Source organism: Phasianus colchicus, chromosome 5, assembly GCF_987193195.1.
Source record: "Phasianus colchicus chromosome 5, bPhaCol1.hap1.1, whole genome shotgun sequence".
Taxonomy (NCBI): domain Eukaryota; kingdom Metazoa; phylum Chordata; class Aves; order Galliformes; family Phasianidae; genus Phasianus; species Phasianus colchicus.
Window position 1 is genome coordinate 60,380,070 of NC_143440.1, and position 19,393 is coordinate 60,399,462.

General features: G+C 46.2%; 1 long non-coding RNA gene across 3 annotated transcripts in view; it reads left to right on the forward strand.

The window, feature by feature from the left end:
- LOC149917980 (uncharacterized) overlaps positions 1–19,128 on the forward strand; it is a 41,364-nt gene extending 22,236 nt beyond the window's left edge. Inside the window, exons 3-4 of one of the 3 annotated variants that reach the window (XR_016467204.1) lie at positions 377–17,067; positions 18,033–19,128. This is a non-coding gene — a long non-coding RNA (uncharacterized LOC149917980). The other 2 variants (XR_016467205.1, XR_016467203.1) reach the window with 2 other exon arrangements.
- The last annotated feature ends 265 nt before the right edge of the window (positions 19,129–19,393 follow it).

Sequence of the window (19,393 nt, forward strand, 5' to 3'; positions counted from 1 at the left end):
TGCCTCTCTCATTTATGATAATCACATGGAATTCACATTAACAAAAGCCAAAATTAGCGAAGAAAAAGGTTTTGTTTTCAGATTATGAGAAACCATTTGATATCAATTTTTAGGAAGTACCAAAATGTGTGTTTTCTGTAGTAGCAAAACTGCAGACAATGGCAGCTTTTATTTATTTATTTTTTTAAGGCAAAAGAGATTAGGAAGAAACTTAACAGGAGGAACAAGCACATTTTTCATGATAAAGAGGGAGGTTTTTGGAAATTAAGGACTTGAACCGTGACTGATGAGTTTGGGTTAAGTTCTTGCCTCACCCAAGGACTTCTTGTGCAGCTCAGATAATTAAATTTCTTTGTTCCATTTTGTCCCTCTACAGCTTTTCCTTCTGAGCGTGCACCACCTGCACGAGCCTGGTGCTGACGCCGGGGTCACCTTCCCTGGCACCACTGCCTGTTGCTGTAGGCAGCAAAGCGTGTCTGATTTAGGATGGGAAAAGCTGTGTGGAATTGATCCAGCCCCAGGTGCAGGCTGGGTGAGTGGCAGAAGGCTCAGGGTTCCTCCTGCACAAGTCAGCATTTATTGAAGTGCCTCCTGGTCAGCATGTGGCAAAGTGAGCCCCAGAGTCTGCTCACGTCTCATTTGCCTTTCCCCAATCAAAAAAGTAAGTATTGTCCAAGTAACACTACTTTCCAACTGTGGCACATGCTTTACTTCTAGGACTTGATTCTCCCGTGTCCTGAGTTTTGTCCTGTGTGACTGCAGAGAGAGCCTGCTTTACTGATGGGCGAAGCTGGGGGACCTCCCGTTTCAGTGGGGTTACACTGGCCTGAGTTAATGGATGATATTTGCACTGAGCACTGATATCTTCCAAGACTCAAGAGTATGAAACAAATTAAGCATTTGGGGCAGAAGGAGAAATACAGCGTAATATTCTTGTTTTATTCCCATTAGTTCTTTTCTCTATAAATAGTAATTGTGCAGTGTGTAATGCGTTCCCTCGCGTCAGAGCTTATCAGGGAAGTGCTTTGGCTGGGTGATTGCTGTGGGAGGTATGAAGGGCTGCGCCTGGTTCCAACAACACCTTTTGCTTTCGCTGTTAAATATTACCGTTAATAAAAACAGATTTTTATGTAGTAGTCAAGCTGCAAAGATCCAGAACAGAGCCTGTTTACATTGCATAGGTGGGTTCAACGTTGTCTGATGAAGCTGGAATAGATCACATGGTAACGCTAATTACTAAGCACCGTTATTAGAAATGCAACCAAAAGTTAATGTGCACTGTGGTAATGCAAGTTGTATCAGCCAGCTCTGAGATAACACGCAGCTTTCCTGTGCAAACATGCCCAGGAAAGAGAGCTGCAAAAGGCATCGGCTGCTGCATGGTCACTCTGAGTCCAAATGGATGGAGACCACAAGATCGAATCGGTCTGAGAAGGTCTGCAGTTCAGGCACTGCTTTTACAGACTGGCAAAATATTTCTGTTTAATACTGAGATGGAAGTTAAGTTCAGCACAGTGTTTGCTGATTAAAGTCACAGCTTCTGGGGCTGTTTCTCCCAGCAAAGGGATCATCCCCCTGCTGAGATGCTGCGGCGCAAACCGGCCCTGTGAACTGCTCCCCTGTGGGGAGTGCCCCACAGCCACCCCTGTGGCCTGGTAGCACACCGTGCAGTAGGACAGCAGGCTCCTGAACGCCAGGCTGCAGTTCTGAGCACTGAAAAAATGATTCCTATTTCCCCCTTCGTGATTCCTCAAGTCACAAGAGCTCTCCCTCGCCTGTTAAGGAAAGGAAGAACTGACCCTGGAGGAGAGGCAGCCGATGCCATCCATGGCACTGATGGGATCTGTTTTGCAGGCACGTGGCTGATTGCTGGCGGGGGGTGGGAGCTCTGCGGGGCACTGATGGAGCTGGTGCTGGAGAGGAGCAATCACAGCCGCAGCGTCGGGGCAATGCCATTAGCATCACCCGGCAGAGCCCTGGAGGAGCGCTATTTCTGGCAGGCACTTCCATTTCCAAAGAAAGGAGCTGATTTATGATGAGCAGAGGCTGCTGGTGGGCTAACTCGGTGCTAGACAAGTTAATCACTTGGTATGAGGATCCTGTGTTTTGTTTGATGCTCCCAACTTGGGTTGTAAAGATTTTGTGTCAGGCAGCAGTTATGCAGGAGCAAAATGAGCCTTAATCTTGTTTCACTTTATTTGAAGCCCGTGGGGATAGATCTGAAGCTCCTTGGTGGTAGGAAGCCACTGGGATCAGCAGCAGCTGGTAGGGGCTGCAGGAAACCCTGGTCAAACCCCACAGGAGGAAACAAAGCCCACAGCTGTGCTGGAGTGGGAGCCCTCCCTGGGCAATGGCTGGAGCTCTGGGTTTTCTAAGGGTCTCAGACTGACATGGTTGTGAGTACTTAGCTTGCCTTTCTGGGCTTTTGAAGCCAGACAAGTGATGGCTTGCTGGCAGAGCAGGTGCTTTGGTTTCACTGGACCACATGGACTGAAGACTTTCAAAACTGCTTCCCTGGGAGGTGTTATGGATGGGGTCACTGCATGTCACAGAGCAGCACGAGATGTATCCAGAAATGCTTCTTGGTTAATGCTGGAGGATATTGGCATAAGCTTTCACTAAAAGGAAAAGTTCTCACCCAGGACTGAACTCTTCAATCTGATCTAGTACTTGACCTAGTGGCTGGCAGCCCTGCCTGTGGCAGGGGATGGGAACTTGATGATCCTTGAGATCCCTTCCAACACAAGCCATTCTAGGACTATGATTCTGTGATTTTGCAGTGTAACAGTACAGTAGAAGGAGACTGGATGAAGGCAATGTAAATACTTGTAATTAAATCAATCTTCTCCTTAACAAGAAAAGAATGGAATGCTCTGTATTGCACATGCTTCAGAATCAAGTCCCACATACATGATTCTCCACCTTGACCACGTATTTAGGTTTGGTTTCAGAACAACCTGAACATCAGGAGGCATTCATCCTCTGTGAATGAGTCATCCAAGGATTGATACTGGAACATTTGAACCAAACCAAGAAATGTCTCTACCCAGAAATAGAAGTGTTGGGGTTTAGACTGTCCCATCTGAGAGCAAAGACAGGTGGTGTACAGTACAAGGTAATTAATACTGGTGAAAAATTCAGGACAAAGTGGCCAAAAGGCTGAGCTCCAATTCAACAGGTGGGTGCCAACAGCATCTGCAGCTCACTTCTGATTGCTGAAGCTGAAACTGTTCCCAAAAAACATGCTCTGAGAGGGGGAGACAGTTTGGTTTAGCGTGGGTGACGATGCACTTACGTGTGATACAAATACTTCATCATGAGGACATGGAATTGGAATTAATAGAAGAGATAGTAGAGAATGAGCAGAGCTGGTAGCCTATGAGAATGGCTGCTTGTGCTCATCTCCCACAGCTGACTGGGATCTGGGAGGGCACATTCACTCCACGTGCAGCAGTGCAGTCCCAGGGGTGCAGGTCATCCCCTGCATTTGTATTCAGCTCTGTGGACACGTGTTGTCTTTTCTCAGTTAAGAAGAATTGCCAGAGGGCCTATTGGAAAAGCACTGTGAAAGGCTACTTTAGATTTGATATTTACTAAAAGAAAGACAGGTGGAGACACTGAAGGCAGATGGCAATTGGGTGATAGGGATCATTAAGAAATGATAAAATGATGTAATTTGGTATTCTAAAGAAAGGGAGAAGGACGGAATGAAGGTGATGGGCTTCAGAAATCAGGCCGCAGTGAGGGTCTCTGGGGCACCATGAAGAGGTGGAGAGGTGTCACTGTGTGGAACAACACAGGCCTCAGCCCTGCAAGAAATAAAAAGCATCCTCCAAAACCAGACATAGAGACACGTGGCCATGGGTGAATAGCAAGGAATAATCTCTCCACTATGCGATGTAATCAAAACACATGAGGCATAAAACTGGCAAAGAACATAAAAAGCAAGAGGAATGACATCTCTACGCGCATGAGAAGTAAGAAGACAAAGGAATGCACAGCCCTTCTATGGAGCAGTGAAGGGAAACAAATGAACGCTAAAATTCAATACTTTATTATTTCAGACTTTGCAAAAAGCTGAATTGTTACTAGGCAGTTACTGCAATTAATTGTAACGAAGGGATTAGCAAGGACAGAGACAGCAGAAGTGCATTTAGAGAAATTAGATGTTTTCAAGTGATTGGAGCCTGATGAAATCCTCTGCATCAGCGGTGGCTATGGGCAGGAGGAGCAAGAGCAGGGCTCTGCCTGAGCAGGAAACCAGGCTGAGAGGGCTGAAGGCCTTGGTTGTGGTAAACAGAGCAGTGTGAGCCTCAGGACTCGCTCAGGTTGCTGCAGAGCACATCCATTGGCATTGTGAGCATTTCTAGGGAGGGAGGATCCACAGCTTGTCCAGGACCTTGCTTCACTGCATTCAGCACACAGTCACAGAATTGCCAGAGTTGGAAGGGACATCAAGGATGATGAAGCTCCAACCCCTCACCAATGCAGGGCCACCAACCTCCACATCTCATAGCAGCCCAGGCTGCCCAGGGCCCCATCCAACCTGGCCTTCAGCAATGCCACAACCCCAGAAGTCAGAAGATTTTGTTCAGATCTCAGCCTCTAGACTTCTGTAGAGCAAAAGGTGGCCATTACCTGCCAGCACTTCTGTACACACACGTTATGGCACTGCAAGTAGACTTCGTCTTGTAATGCAAAAATATAGTAAAGTTACAAATTGAGTGCTACAGATGGAATCCACTTAGCTTTTAAAATTAGGTGTTAGGAAACTGGTTTGAGGAGCCCTGTAGTTCAGGTGATGGTAACATCCTAGCTTAGCTCAGCTTTGACTTATGAGGTTCCTTTGGGAAACATCCTTCCATGCAAAGGCATTTTGGAGTGGAGCCATGAAAACCTTTTGCTTTGTAATTGGTTTGGCTCAATTCTTGCTGAAGCTCTGAATCAACACATACTGGAAAAAGGTGAATATTTCTGTGCTTTGGTAGCATGCTATTCTTTTCCACAGAGCCCAAACATCAAAACCTTGAGACATATCTTGAATGCTTATAACCAACAACTATTATGGGGAAGAATGTGCTTATAATGTCATCTTTTTGTTGTTGTTGTTTCTTTGATGGGCTTTTTCATTATTATTTTTTGCCTTTTGCAGAATCTCTTTAATAGAAAAGCAAGACATCTGAATGAATTTTATATGCTCCTTGAACTGCTCAAGCCTTTGAAATAACTCAGCTGGAAGTTTTAGTCGATATGAATGGAGACATTTAAAATATCTTTGTGCTCTTCTGTCAATAAAAGGTGGCAAAAGGCTAAACAGATGGAATTAGGCAGCAGAGTTCAAGATTCAAGTGGTGCTGAGCATCCTCCACAGGGAAAAAGCCATTCATTAGTAATCATAATTGAGAAATTTCATATGAATTTATTTTGGTGTTTGGTACTAAAGAAACAGCTTTCATACATGAGTGATGTTAGGGGTGGAAATCAAAGAATCACAGAATCACAGAATGGCCAGGGTTGAAAGGGACCCCAAGGATCATGAATCTCCAACCCTCCTGCCACACGCAGGGCCACCAACCTCCCCAGTTAATACTAGACCAGTTAATACTAGTCCAGGCTGCCCAGGACCCCATGCAATCTGGCCTTGGACACCTCCAGGGATGGGGCATCCACAGCCTCTCTGGGCAGAAATAGAGAAATCTACCTATTAATGATTAATTCAGTGCTGGAAAAATTCTGAACTCCATCTTTTTCCAACTCCATTTGCAAATTCTGTGTTCTCTGAAGCAAGCAGGGGAGTTGGCAGTGTTGGTAAGCAGCAGGGAGTGGATGTGCCCATGTGAGCCAGCATGCAGCACTGGTGGCCTTCGTGGGTGGGTGAATGCAGGAGTGCATCCATGGAGAGGAACTGTAGAACAACTGTGGAAGCTCCAAGGCTTGAGGAGTTTCAATAGTTCCATCAGCACCTCCTGCCATGGGCCTGTGCTGCTTTCCAAATCTCAGCACTGCAGCACAGCGTTGCTGGCGTGCTGAGTGCTGGATAAGATGCCTTTTGAAAACGAAGTCTTCCAGCTAATTAGGAAAGGAAGCGCTGCAGAAAGAGGATGAGATGACGTTGTGCCAGACAACTTTCACAGCCCTCAGACTTTACCTAAATACAGAGGGTGCTCCAGAGATCAGCACAATGACTTGTGCCAATATATCCCCCTTGACTTGATTGGGTTTGATCCTTATGAATTGTTTGAATCTATAACACAGCTGTGGCAGAAAGTTTTTAGATGGGGAACTTCTGAACAGCTTGTGAGCACAGCCCTTAGCCTTGTTGTGTAAGAGGTGCAGTGGGAGAACCTTAGTGCTTCCCAAGCCCTGCACGGGCATAGCAAAATATTGATACATATTTTTGATGTTATTGATCAATATTATTGATCATAATGTTGATCTCATAAATTGGTCAGCATCTGACGGATTAGAACAGGCTGATGGCCACTGTCAGTGATGGGAATGCATGCGGATCTCTTGCATAGCTCAGACTTAACATTCATCAATCAAAACCAACAACTTTCATTCAACCCATAAATAGCTCATGGTGCTCCCAGTGATTTGCACCGGCTTTGTAGCAGATACTTCAGGCTTGCAAGGAAAATGTAGCTTTGTCCCTCCTACCTTTCCTTTAGTGAAAAATGCTTGTCAGGCCTGAAAAGATGGGATCTTGAAATGTTCCTGCCTGTAGGCCATACCTGGTACATGGGCATCGTTCAGCTCGCTCATGCTCTTCCTGTTGTCAGCTGGGCTTCACTGTGTGAAAAACAAGGTCGGATTCCATGAATGTTGGAAAGAAACACCCGTTACTTGTGGTGTAGGGTCACTATGCCATGACGGGGAGCCATTCGTTAAGGTATGATGTGCTGTGTATCTTAGCAAGGTTGCCTTGCTGCAATATTTTCTCCTCTGTGTTCTCCTTTGCCCACTAAAGAGGAGCCCTTTCCCATAGAAAGTCAATCATTGAGGTGTATTATCTAAAATAACACCTAGGCAAGAGGAGGATCTATAGAAAATACATTATGAGGTAGTTATGAGAGAAGCACCTGTGCTTTCTTCAGTGGGCACTAGGCAGTGGATCACACTAATAGTGCTGTTTGCAAATATCAAATAATAATGGAAAGCATGACAATAATGAAGTAAGTAATCAGATGAACTGTTGAGCACAGGTGCCTACATTTACAACTCTTTCATCAAAGAGAAAATTAAGCGCTCTCAGAATATTACTGCAAATTACTTGCTGTTATATGACTGCTAATCAGGTGGAGTACATAAATGCATCAGGAAAAATCTTCTTGAGCAATTATGGCAGTAGATGATTAAGGCTCACAGCACATCATGGGACAGAGAATGGGCTCCTTTCTTTGCCCGCAGATGTAAATGCTCATTGCAGGAACCCTTTAGAGTTAGCAGCAGCTCTGATGGGGTTTGGCTGATGCACAGAGTGTGGCAGAACCTGGCTCCTTTGTCACCACTCTCGTGTCTCGCGGTGCTGGCACTGCACGAGGCCATCTCTCCTCCTGGGGGCTGGGGTCTCTGGGGGCTCCCAGTGAAGGCTGGGTGGCTGGGATGTGGGGCAGCCCTATATGCAGCACCGCAGCTGGTTGTCAGCTGTGTGAGCTCGTGCACACTCACCCCCAGCACCATGATGTGAGGAGGGCCCTCCTGCAGGGTGCCTCATGGGCCACTTCTCTGCAGGATTAGGAGGAAGAAGATGCTAGATTTACAGAATTCAACTGGAGAACTTGCCTACAGCCCAGAGCACTGGCCATGCAGGTGTGGAGGAGTGCTCCATCCCCAGAGATCTGGAGATACCTGAGGCCATGGATGGGCCGTGGGCAGACTGATCCGGTGGGAAGCACCCAGCCCAGGGCAGGGGTTGGACACAGGGGGCTGTGAGGTCCCTTCCAACCCAATCATGCTGTGATTCTGTGAGTCTATGACTCTGTGATGATCACTGTGCCTTGCCAGCCTCCTGGCTACAGGGGAGATTCCAGGAGGGTTCTTTCAGCACAACAGTGTTGCTGTGCAGAGGCTGTGATAGCGTTTTCCAATAAGCTATACATTAATTGTGCAGATGTGACATAGAAAACAGCTTGCATTTATACTTTGTGTCACATTTGAATCCACGACCAAACTGCTTTTTTGATATTTACAGACTATGCCATTCCTGCAAGATATGGAAAAATCTCCTTTAATTTAAAGCACACCGTGGCATCCCTTCAGTTTATCGTGCTGCCGGTGCTATCATGAAAGTGTTCTGTGTTCTGCCATACAGACTGAGCTCTCTGCTGCACAACTGCTCATGTTGTGCTGAGCACAGATCCTTGTGTTGTAAGAGCATGCAAGCTCTCTGTCAGCCTCAGTGACTCAGGATTAGTATGGCAAGCCATAAAGAAAAATGAATTGGGTTTTGGATATCTCAGGATAGAAGTTAATATAATCCTATTATTAAAAAAAATGGTATCTTCATCTGTTCTTCTCTACTGCTTCCTCTGCTCTCTTTTATTGGGTTTTATAAATCCTTCTATTTCCCTTCATTTAATTTCTGGTGAGTTTGGGATTGTGAAGCTGTTCCCATACTGACGCTTGAATAGCGGACGTGCTAATATCTGCATGTATCTGCTTTATCCATGCATGAAAAAGAAAGTCAGTGGGTATTTTTTTTTTTCTTTCCAGCTGTGTGTGCTGGCCTCCAGTGGCACTTGCTGCCATCCCAGCCTGTGCATCACACACAGAGCTTGTGATGGACAAGAGCTGGAGCCCAGGCAGAAAGCTGCTGAGGCCACCACGGCTGTTGGCACATCCTGCAGGGGTGGTACCTGGGCGGGTGTGATGGGTGCCTGGGAGGTGCCCTGTGCTCTCTGGGTGAAGCCCTTGGATTTTCCTAATCCAAAAGCCTCAGAAATCAAACTCCTCCCCACTCCAACAGGTGCCTCCTGGCCAGTGCAGGACCTGACCTGTTCCTTGGGGAATCAGTATCTCCTTTTCTCCTGTGACCAGGATGGGCTGCAGTGCCCAGGTCGGCAACACTGAGCCTCAGCACTGCCACCTCTAATGCCCGGGTGTGCTTTGCAGTGGGGACTGAGGAGCCCGGAGGAGCCAGGCACTGCAGCCTGCACCCACATCTTGTGGACGCTACTGGCAGCTTAGGGATGTGAAAACAGAACCTTCTGAAATCAAAAAACCGGCACGCCTCTAAATGGAGCTTATAGGCTGTCCTTTGCAATGCTGCTTCCTCAGCCCTCAGACATAAAGCAACATCTGCAGCACTCTTACTCTGCTGCCAGATGGTTACGTTAGGGATACGTTCGGCAGCCCTGCATATTTTAAGGTTGAGCACAATGATGTGCTGAGAGCCCCGAACACCCCCTGGATTTATGGGAGCGCTGCCTCTCAGCAGATTATCTCACAGAATCCTGCAGACAGCTTTCCTGGTGGGACCACTTGCTTCTGGAAGGTTTGCAAATCTATATCTTAATTTGATAGCGGCTGCTAGCAATATAGCTTTGACACCCCTACATCATCCCTCTTCTTAAGCCACAAGCTGCATCTCAGAGACACTTATAAGCTTTTCTAAACATAGTTAGAAAAAGAAAGAATCCGATTATATAGCGTTTGTTAGACCATGAGGATTTCTTAAAATCTTCAGGGTTTTGAGTCGCGCAAAGAAGATCGTTACCGCTGTAATTTCTACATCTTGTATTCTTAGAAATGAGAAACCAAGCCGTGGTACGGCTCCACGTGTCTGCAGCAGCATCTGCTGCTGGCTGTGTTCCACGGAGAGACCGACATGCACCGGCAGGAGCTGAGCAACAGCACTAACAACTTGTCCTCAGGTCTGCAATTTGTAATCTGCTCACATCCTTGCAGAATCATAACCCACAAATACCAGCAAACCTACTGGCTCCTCAGATTGCTTGTTTTCTGCTGTCAGTAAAGCTGCTAAATGGAAAGAGACAGCCAGGAATATTTTATTGTAATTATTTACAATGCAACTCTCTGAGCAGCTTCCATCAGTGATGCTCACAATTTGTGACTTCTCTGCAACCAGTGTGAGACATTTGCACAGACCCCTGGTGCAAGCCCCACGAACACCTGCAGTGCACACGAGCACTGTGCATGTACCTGCAGGTTACCTGTGCAGATACATGTGCATGTACCTGCTGGTTACCTGGGTCTGCCCTGGTCTCTGCAGGCTCACCAGGGCTGTGCAGTATCTCCGTGTGATGGAAGCTCGCAGCATACAGTTTCGGAACCATTCAAGCTCCTAAATGATCTGTGTGATGCTCCTTCCCCATTGGAAAAGTGCACGTGTGTTCCACGGTAAGTAAATTCTCTGCCTGGTGTTTTAGCAATGTATTAGAAGTATTGAGGATATTATTACTGTAACAAAGTAGGCATTCAATAGCATTCAGCACACAACCAAAGAATAAAGTGCTTGCCAATGTGATAACATTGTGGAAAAATTCTCTGTAGAGCCAACCAAGGAGATGGAACCAGTTTGGATACGGCTGCTGCATTTGCTATTCTTGGAGACATTTTTGAATAGCACAGATCCTTCTGAGAGTGTCTGCACTCGAATGGTTCCAGGTTAAGAGTGGCAGGAGCGATCTGAGGTCAGGAAACCTTACCTTACAAAGGAAAACCAAACAAGCTCAATCCGTTCCGTTTACATAATGAAAGAACTGACTTCATCTCTACTTAAGTACTTGTGGGGGAGAAGATTTCTGACAGCAGAAGGGCTCTTAAATTGATCAGGCAAAGGTACAATGAGGTCCAGTGCCTGGGAGCAGCAGGCAGGAAAGCCTGGAGCAGAAAGAAGGCAAATCAAGCCATCGTATCATGAGCAAGGTGATGTGGGTGATTTGAAATCATCCCTGAAGATAGGATGCACTTCTGAGCCTCCCTGCTGCAGGGGGATTTCACAGCCCGCCAGCAGACTGAGCAACAACATTTGACTGGGGAAGAGGAGGCAAAGTTAATGCTATTAACATAAGGAATGCAGTAAATGAGAAGAGTGAGTGTACTGTCAGCAGGAAAAAGGTTTACAGGGTAGCAAGTACTGAAAGATGAAGTCACTCATTTAGCTTAAATCAAAGCTAAACTCATTATGCAGATATTGTAGAGTGACTTTGTGTACATTGTTTCAGACTTCATGGTGTTTATTGCCTTCAAATCCATAGGGGCATCTGGGCACAGGCTCTGAACTGACTCCACGTGTTGCCAAACAGCCTATTGATGCATGTGAGGAGAGCCATGCGGTAGAAATAGGGCTAGATCAGTTTAACGTAATTGTTGTCAGAAGAATTATCACTGTCTGTAAAGATCAGTATCTGCTCTTGCCAGTTGATCCACCAAAGTACTAATGCATTAGTGCATTAACAGGCAGTGTTTGTGTACAAACCCTCCAACCTATGCGTGTGTGCATAACTATACTGGTGTACTTTGCATGGAACATATCTGTTTACGTGCACAAAAACATGCACTGAGTGCTCTGCCAAAATCCCATCTGCTCCCATAACACCATCTCGCTGCTGACCCCTCTCCATGCCCACTAGATGTGGCTGCACACGGGGCTCTGGGGCTCCCCAGTATGGGGCAGGACACCCCGGGCCCCCAGGTGGAGCGGGGCTCTGGGGCTGCCCCCCATCCCTGCCCAGCTGAGGCAATGGCTGCAGCCTCCTGCTGCACCCAGGGCTTTTTCCATGAGTTTTCTTCTTTATAACTGCAGCCACTCAAATAACACGGATTTAAAAGTATTTTCTTTGCTTTAGTGGAGCTGTTGGGGCATAACAACATTTAAAATTTCCTTTTGTTTTTGCTCTTGGTGAAATCTGAATTTAAAGGCTTAATCATCTTGTGTTTATTTATTTGTTTTCTTGTTTATTTATTTACTCGGTTTCCTTCTTGCCTCCCTCCAGCCTTTCGGGTTTCTGTGGAAAAACAGAGATAAGTTAATCTGAGCAAAACATGGTAATACTAGAAAAGTCTTCCCCGTCAAATCACAAGGAATGACATCTACTTTTCATCCACATTCCCTGCTGGTGCAGGCTCTAATTGCAGGCTCTGTTGGGCAGGGTATGCTGGGGAGCATTTCTTGTCCTCACAAACTTGGCTGCATTTCCCCAGAGATGACCCAGCAGCAGAACCCAATGGCACCAACAGGTGCTGCATCTCCAGCAGTGGTGCTGATCAAAGGCACAGCAAAGTGCTCCCCTGAAAAACCAGTGGGATGTGCTTTGCTCAAGGGTCTGCCTGGCTACAAAAACCTCACTTGGATGTTCGCACCCATCTTTAGTTTCAAAGATTTGTATATCTTTTTGCCTTTCCTTTACACTCTTTCATGACATCTGCTTCAGCATTGCGTTCAATTTATCGTATCACGGGATCATGGAAGGTCCTGAGTCAGAAGGGATCCACAAGGATCACACAGCACCACCCAAACCCTATGTCAGAGCTATAGGCTGCCACGAGGATCTGCAGGGCCACCATGAGATGTAGATCTGCCATGAGGATCCGTAGGGTGCCATGAAAAGCTGTAGGATGCCATGAGGAGATGTAGGGATGCCATGAGGAGATGTAGGGTGCCATGAGGAGATGTAGGGTGCCATGAGGAGATGTAGGGATGCCACGAGGAGATGTAGGGTGCCATGAGGAGATGTAGGGATGCCACGAGGAGATGTAGGGATGCCATGAGGAGATGTAGGGTGCCATGAGGAGATGTAGGGATGCCACGAGGAGCTGTAAGGCTGCCATGAAGCGATGTAGGGTGCCATGAGGACATGCAGAGTGCCATGAGGAGCTGTATGGCTGCCATGAAGAACTATGTGCTACCATGAAGAGCTGCAGGCCTCCATGAGGCCTCACCTCAGCCTCCTCTGCTCTGGGCTGAACAAACCAAGAGAGCTCAGCCGCTGCTCATACACCTTGCCCTTCACTATTTTCATAGCTCTCCCTTGGATGCTCTCTCATAGCTTTACATCCTTATGCCATGCCCAAAACTGCACCCCGTGTTCAAGGTGAAGCCATATAAGCACAGAGTATCATTAGGTCATGGAATTACCTAATAGTTTGAGTTGGAAGGGACCCTGAAGGCCATCTGGCCCCACTCCCTGCAGTGCACAGGGACACCCACAGCTCCATCAGTGCTCACAGCCCATCCCTGACCTTGGCTGTGTGCAGGGATGGGGCAGCACCGCCTCTCTGGAGCTAAAACACTGAGCTAAGATTTTTCCTCCACAAAATTGTATTTTATAAAGCTGTACAGACCTTATGGTTTGTTTGTTTTTTTTTTTTCTCCATGACATATTTATTTCTACTTTTATTTTTGAACAATAGATAACATCATAGCATTATTTGTCATGTTTTAAAATATTTATAGCCACCATGTGAAAAGAAGTCAAGTGATTATTTTTCTCAGGAAATTAGAATGCTGGCTGGAAACCTGAAACATTTTGGGTTTTGCAGATAAATAAAACACTCTCTTCCAGGGCTGCTCCTGGAAATGCTGTGCAGCAGCTGGGTGTTATTTTTAAAGCTGAAAGCACTCAACTTCCCAAGCCCATACTCCAGGTAGGAAGAGGGAGGAATTATTTTAGACATTCTGCCACAGACCAAAGAGAAAGAAGCTCACAATCCATTATCAGAAATAGGGAGAGAAATACAGAATAGAGAAGAAGGGATGTTTGAGTGTTAATAAAAAGAGCAAGCTAAAAAATTGGAGTAAAAAGGAGATTTGGGGATCTTCCTTGTACAACAGTGATTCTGCTGTTCTATTGCTACTGGTCTGTAAGTGCAGAGGCACAGCTCTGCCCTGGGGGGGAAATGCAGCTTCAGGCTGGGATGAAGCCAACCAGGTCTGCACTAAGCAGGGTTGGAAAGCAAGCAGGTTTGAATGATCAGAGAATAGACAAATGATTTCTAAAGCACTGGCGATCAAAATATCAGCCATGAATTTCTGGCACTGTGAACCTGACCTTTAGACCAGTACTGTATTTCTGACCCAGATCTGTCCAGAACCCAGCAAAATAAGGTTATACCTTCTGCCTGGTCTTTCAGAATAGTAATTAACAGTAGTGCTCTGATCTCTCTGAACTATTTTAATGAGGAAATGCCAAAGCAGGTGTGAACTATGGACTCTCTGATGGGAACCACCTGGCAAAGGTCACCTTTAAATTGAAGCACAAATTTGTTCCTTTGGGTTAAGTTGGTACTTTGGTCATATTGCAGAAAGTGTTACAGTGTCTTGCTTTCTAGCCTGAAACTGCCAAAACCAATATAAGTCTGTAGCATCTTGAAGGCACAACAAGATAAACTGTGTTGATCTATGTGACAAAGAAGTGTTCTTGCTTTCTGTTGTTCCTGCTGTACCTTGACTTGTGGGAAGCAGCACGGCTCAGGTCTGCCTTTGGCTGCTGTCATTGTTTTCTGTTCCTGCTTCTGTTTATGTGAAGTTGGTGCACCTGGGCAGCTGGCTGTGTTCCCCAGGACTCACCTCCTTTCTCTTGGTGAGTCTGAACAGCTCCGTTCTATCTTTTATAACGTAGAATTGTGAAGATTTATGGCCTTTGCAGTGTGTGCTGCTTGCTTTGCTCCCTTTTCCTTTCACTCTTGGCTCTCCCTGGTGGAAGTGCCCAGCCAGCTGAAGGCTTGTCTGTTATTCCTTACCATCTTGCACTTTTAATTGCTTTAATCTCTACTTTTTATCAATGCTGGAAGCTAATAACCTCAGTCCATGAGGTTTTGTACTCTAGCCAAAATGAGCCCTGAGGGCAGCAGACTCTTACTAGAACACAGCACCTGCATGGAGCTGCTGCTCATGTCCTGTCCTCCATAGGGCAGGTGTCTGCTGGCCAGCTGCATCTGCTTGTGATGGCAACGTGTGCTGCAGTACCGAGGCTTGGCCACCATGCTAAGGCACCACAGCACTGATTGGGCCAGATGAGGCTGGGTGAAATCAAAGGTGCTTTGAACTAATTTTGTCTTGGCCATGCGGTGTTTTAAATACTATACTGAGGTGATGCAAACATGGGCTATGTGGGAAGCCCCTATGCCATGAGAAGCAGAGGGTGATGGAGGTAATTGGAGAAGCTGCTGAGGAGGGCTCAGAGCCCTCACTGCCCTTGCTACCAGAGAGCAGTGTTGGGCTCCATGCCCCACTGTGCTTATCCCCAGGTGCCAAGCAGAGATGCTCCGATGATGACTTGTCACCAGCAGCAGCTGAATCTGTTGGTTCACAGCCTTGCCTGCTGTGCAGTTTGCAGGTCTACATCACCCCAAAGAGAGCTTTGGCCATAGGGATAGATTCATGAGATGTGAGACTCCCGGAGAGTCCAAGCGGGTTCTAGGAACTTTCCTTTAAAAGGTGGAGCAGTCATGGAAGCAAGCATCAGAGCCTTTCAGCCTCTCCTGCAATGTATGCTTCCCTGCGGAGCCGTCTGCTAGTGCTCCTGAGAACAAGTGCTATTGTCTGCTCTGCCTCTGCGAAGCTCAGACAGAGCCAGCTGCTCCCAGCTCTGCCCAGGGCTGAGACCTCTCTCCATCACTGCATTTCTCCATGATGTGCCCCTAAGCAGCTCCTTGCCAGCCTCCCGAAGCGAGCTGAGCCTCTCAGCAGCAAGACTTGCTGAAGTGGATGGTGACCTCTGTGCAGATTCTCAGGGCGTCGTCTCTATATATCAGTGTTTCCTATTTTTAAAGAAGTTATAAGTCAGTGCCCAGAAAGTGCTCCCTAGTTTAATTGAAAGATTACTTGTGATGATTGTAATTTGAACAATTTAGCTCACAAATTAAGTAATACTGACAGCTCTCTGGCTGATAAGCTCCTATTGCCCTTTGCTTGATATGCCTGTATTTGAGCTAAGGATATAATTTTTAACCAAATGGAGGCTGGAGGATCACTTCTGAACATCTCGTGACCTTTCCTTGTTTGCAGCATTCAACAGAGCCCCACATCTGCCACAGACTGGCAGAGGGATCGCTGAAAGCAGAGCTCTGTGCACCCGCCTGGCTTACTGACACTTCAAGTGACTTTGTCTGCAAAGGTTACACAGCTAATAAAGCTGAACAGGAGAGAAAATGTCAGTGCAATAATCTCTGTAATGGTAACAAAGTCTGCACTGCTGCATTGCACAGCACTGCTGGCTGAGGGTGTGGAATTTGTGCCTGCTGAAAGGACATGGAGCCGGTGGCACGTGCCACTTGTCACTAATTAACAGCTGCCTTCTACTCCAGCAGAGCTCTAGGTCAGCAGATTCTGTTGAAAGGAAGCTGTAGCTGGGGTTGTTGTAAGAGAAAGCAACAAAGCTGGGCAGCATGAGGGATAATTGTTGTGGCATTTCAAAGACGACCCTGAGAGCACCCAGGTTTACGTGCCTGCAGACCAGAAGCTTGTTTTCGTCACCCCTTCTGTCTCCTGGCAGCCCTGCTGGTGCCAATCCATTGGGGCCCTGAACATCAGAATGGCACTGGGCCTCCATGAAGTTCCTCGGGAGGACAAAAGAGAAAGGTTGGATCCTATGTGGACGTGGGGGTGCGTGTGTGGGGTATCCAGATGCAGTGCCATCCATTTCCAAGCTTAGCACAAACGTTTTCACGCTGATAATTCAGCAGGCTGCTGGGAGTGGGGGAGGAGCTTTTTGGCAGAGCTGCAGAATGGCAGCTGAAGAAGGGTACAAGACAATCCGAACAGCGTTCGTCATGAACGTTTTTGCAGTACTCCCCTCTAATAACGGGGGTTGACTCACATTTGCTCTTTTAAACATCTGTCACCCAAATCTAATCTGAAAGTTTGGGCTTCTGTCTTTCATGCCAGTGATATCAAATGGAGTCGAATGCTAAAAATGAACTTCAGTAATCCAGAACAAGCCCAAGAAAGTTTGTAATGCAAAAAGAAGTCCAGGATACCTGTGCTGGTGCTGGTACAGCCATGCCCTAATTCTCTAACCCTAATTCTCTAACGACAAAACTCAGCAGATGTGGTCCCCGTGCTTCAAGCCAGCACATCCTTATGGATGGAGATGAGCCAAGGTAATGTGGAAATGCAAGTTGCTCTTCTGTCCATTGTAATCTTTCTTATACTTTGAGAAAATTATTTTGTCAAAACTGATTTATTTCAAAGAAAATATTGAGGCTTTACAGTTATTATTTTACGTGCTGGACAAAGAGTGTCAATTAGAAAGACTGCTGCCACCGTTCCAACAAGATGTGGATATGCAGTATTTACCACAAAAATCCAACTTTTCAGCAACTCTTCGTAAACTGAATAAACAAAATGTTAATAGGAGCTTGTTCACCTGTGAAAACCCTTCATCTGCATCAGTGGAGTGGCTGGCACATAAGTTAGGGCCTTATCAGGACCTGACGGTCAGTGTTTCAGTCCCTCCGTCCCTTGAGGCTGCCCTGGTAGCCATGACAAAGGCAAGGGAACTTGCAAACGCTTCCCTTGTTCTTTCCTGATTTTCTTTCTGCTGGGTTTCCTCTCTTCCTTCTCCCTCTGCTCGTACATGTCCCGTTCATCTTTGTTATTTTCAGCAGAGCTGGCTGAAATCTTTCTTTGCTTCAGATTGAGTGTTTGCTCCTGGGTTATTTCTGATCTGTTCTTCATTTCTCCAAATGCGTTTTGCTGCCTCATGTTGGAAAGGATGCCAGAGGACATGTGGGCTGTGTTTCTAGACAAGAATAATCTTATTTCTACAGGACTCTCACTTTAAAACTCTCACATTACATTTCTGATACTCTTAGTTTAAATGTCAGCTTTTGGTTTTAATACTCAAGTAATCTATGGATAGAATCCATTGCAGTTGAAGGCAAAAGTCAGATTTCCAACACGAGCTAATGGCCTGGACAAATGGTTAGCTACTTATATCTTAAAAGCTGATAAATTTGGCGATTTAATACTGGCTCCCCGTGCTGTGGGCAATACAGAATGGTGCTATAATCTGTCTGATATGTCATAGGGTAGCAACTCTTTTTCTTTTTCTTTTTTTTCACAGAAATCTAATCCTTGACAGCAACAAATTGGAAGTCCCTGGGCTTGCAAGTGAATGTGGGTATTTTCATCAGACGTTCACATTTTCTTCAGTAACTGTGAAATTAAAAGCACTTCTGAAAATCCATCAAGAACACTTTGGAGTCATGGGGAATATGCAGTGTGGTCTGCTAGAATTACTGGATGAAAGAGACAGTGGAAAATAATAGTTGGCCAGACTGGTCTCAGGAAAACATGGCTGAAATGAGTAAAACCATTATGAAAACCAATTTACCCTAGTAACCTGTACCTACATGGGCTTTTCTTATTGTTATTTCTGGACTCAGAGCTCTGTGTGATTAATGGATCTAACAGTGTAAGCTAGACCTGAAATGTCCGTTTGCAAACATTGCGTTAAATGCTGCTGCTCATTTTCATACTGTCTGCCTGTTAATAAAGTCACAGGAGAGGAAGAACACTGCAGAACTGTCTTATCTGTACAAATAACACCTTGCATTTTGGAAACAGAATGGTCTGCTTTGGAGGCCACTGCTGCAGTATGAGGTGACCACAGAGGACACTGCTTTCAAAAGCAACACGGCTCAGCCTCCTGCCACAGCTCTGCTCTGCAGCACTCACATTTAGTGCTGGGCAAACCAACCTATGGTGTGTTTCCCATGGTGCTGTGCAGCGCCTCTGAGCTCCAGCAAGGAGGGTTTAAAAAGAAATAGAGCAAAAGACAAGGATGGATTTAATGAGGGTTTTTGCTGTGCAAAGTTGATGGCACAAGGGCCAAACTAATGGGGGAGGAATGGAGCGGTTTGCAGGAGGCAGGCACTGTGCTGCTGCACTGCTTCACCCAGTAATGCTGTGCAATAGGATTCTGCTAAAACTCAGATGTTGGCGAGTTCTGCTCTGGCTTCCTGCACAAAAAACAAATGTGTTACTCCCAAGTATGCCTGGAATGTAATTCTGCTGCCCTGCCATTCATTTGTGGTACCTTTCCACATTTGTGCTAATGAGAGTTCTTTTCCAGAACTCCAGAAAAAGAAAACAACCCAGCAAAAATCTCCCCCCAAACCCTCACTTGGATGATGTTTGCTCTGTGAAATAAACATTTATTTGTGCTTTGAAAAGCTTTCTATTTCTTTGTGCTTTTTGCTTTTCAAAGCAAAATTTTTCAGTGAATGGGGCTGTGATCTGATTCCGGCTGCAGAAAGTAAGCAGTGCTTCTCTGCTGTGAAGACCAGGGGGCACTGGGAGCTTCTAAGGATGCTTCTTTTCCCCAGAGATCTTCATTGCTATTCCCATCTCAGCCTCTTCCCAAGGATGAGGTTCCCCACCCTTCTCTCAGGCACAGAACTCTCTGCATCCTGCTCTCAGTTC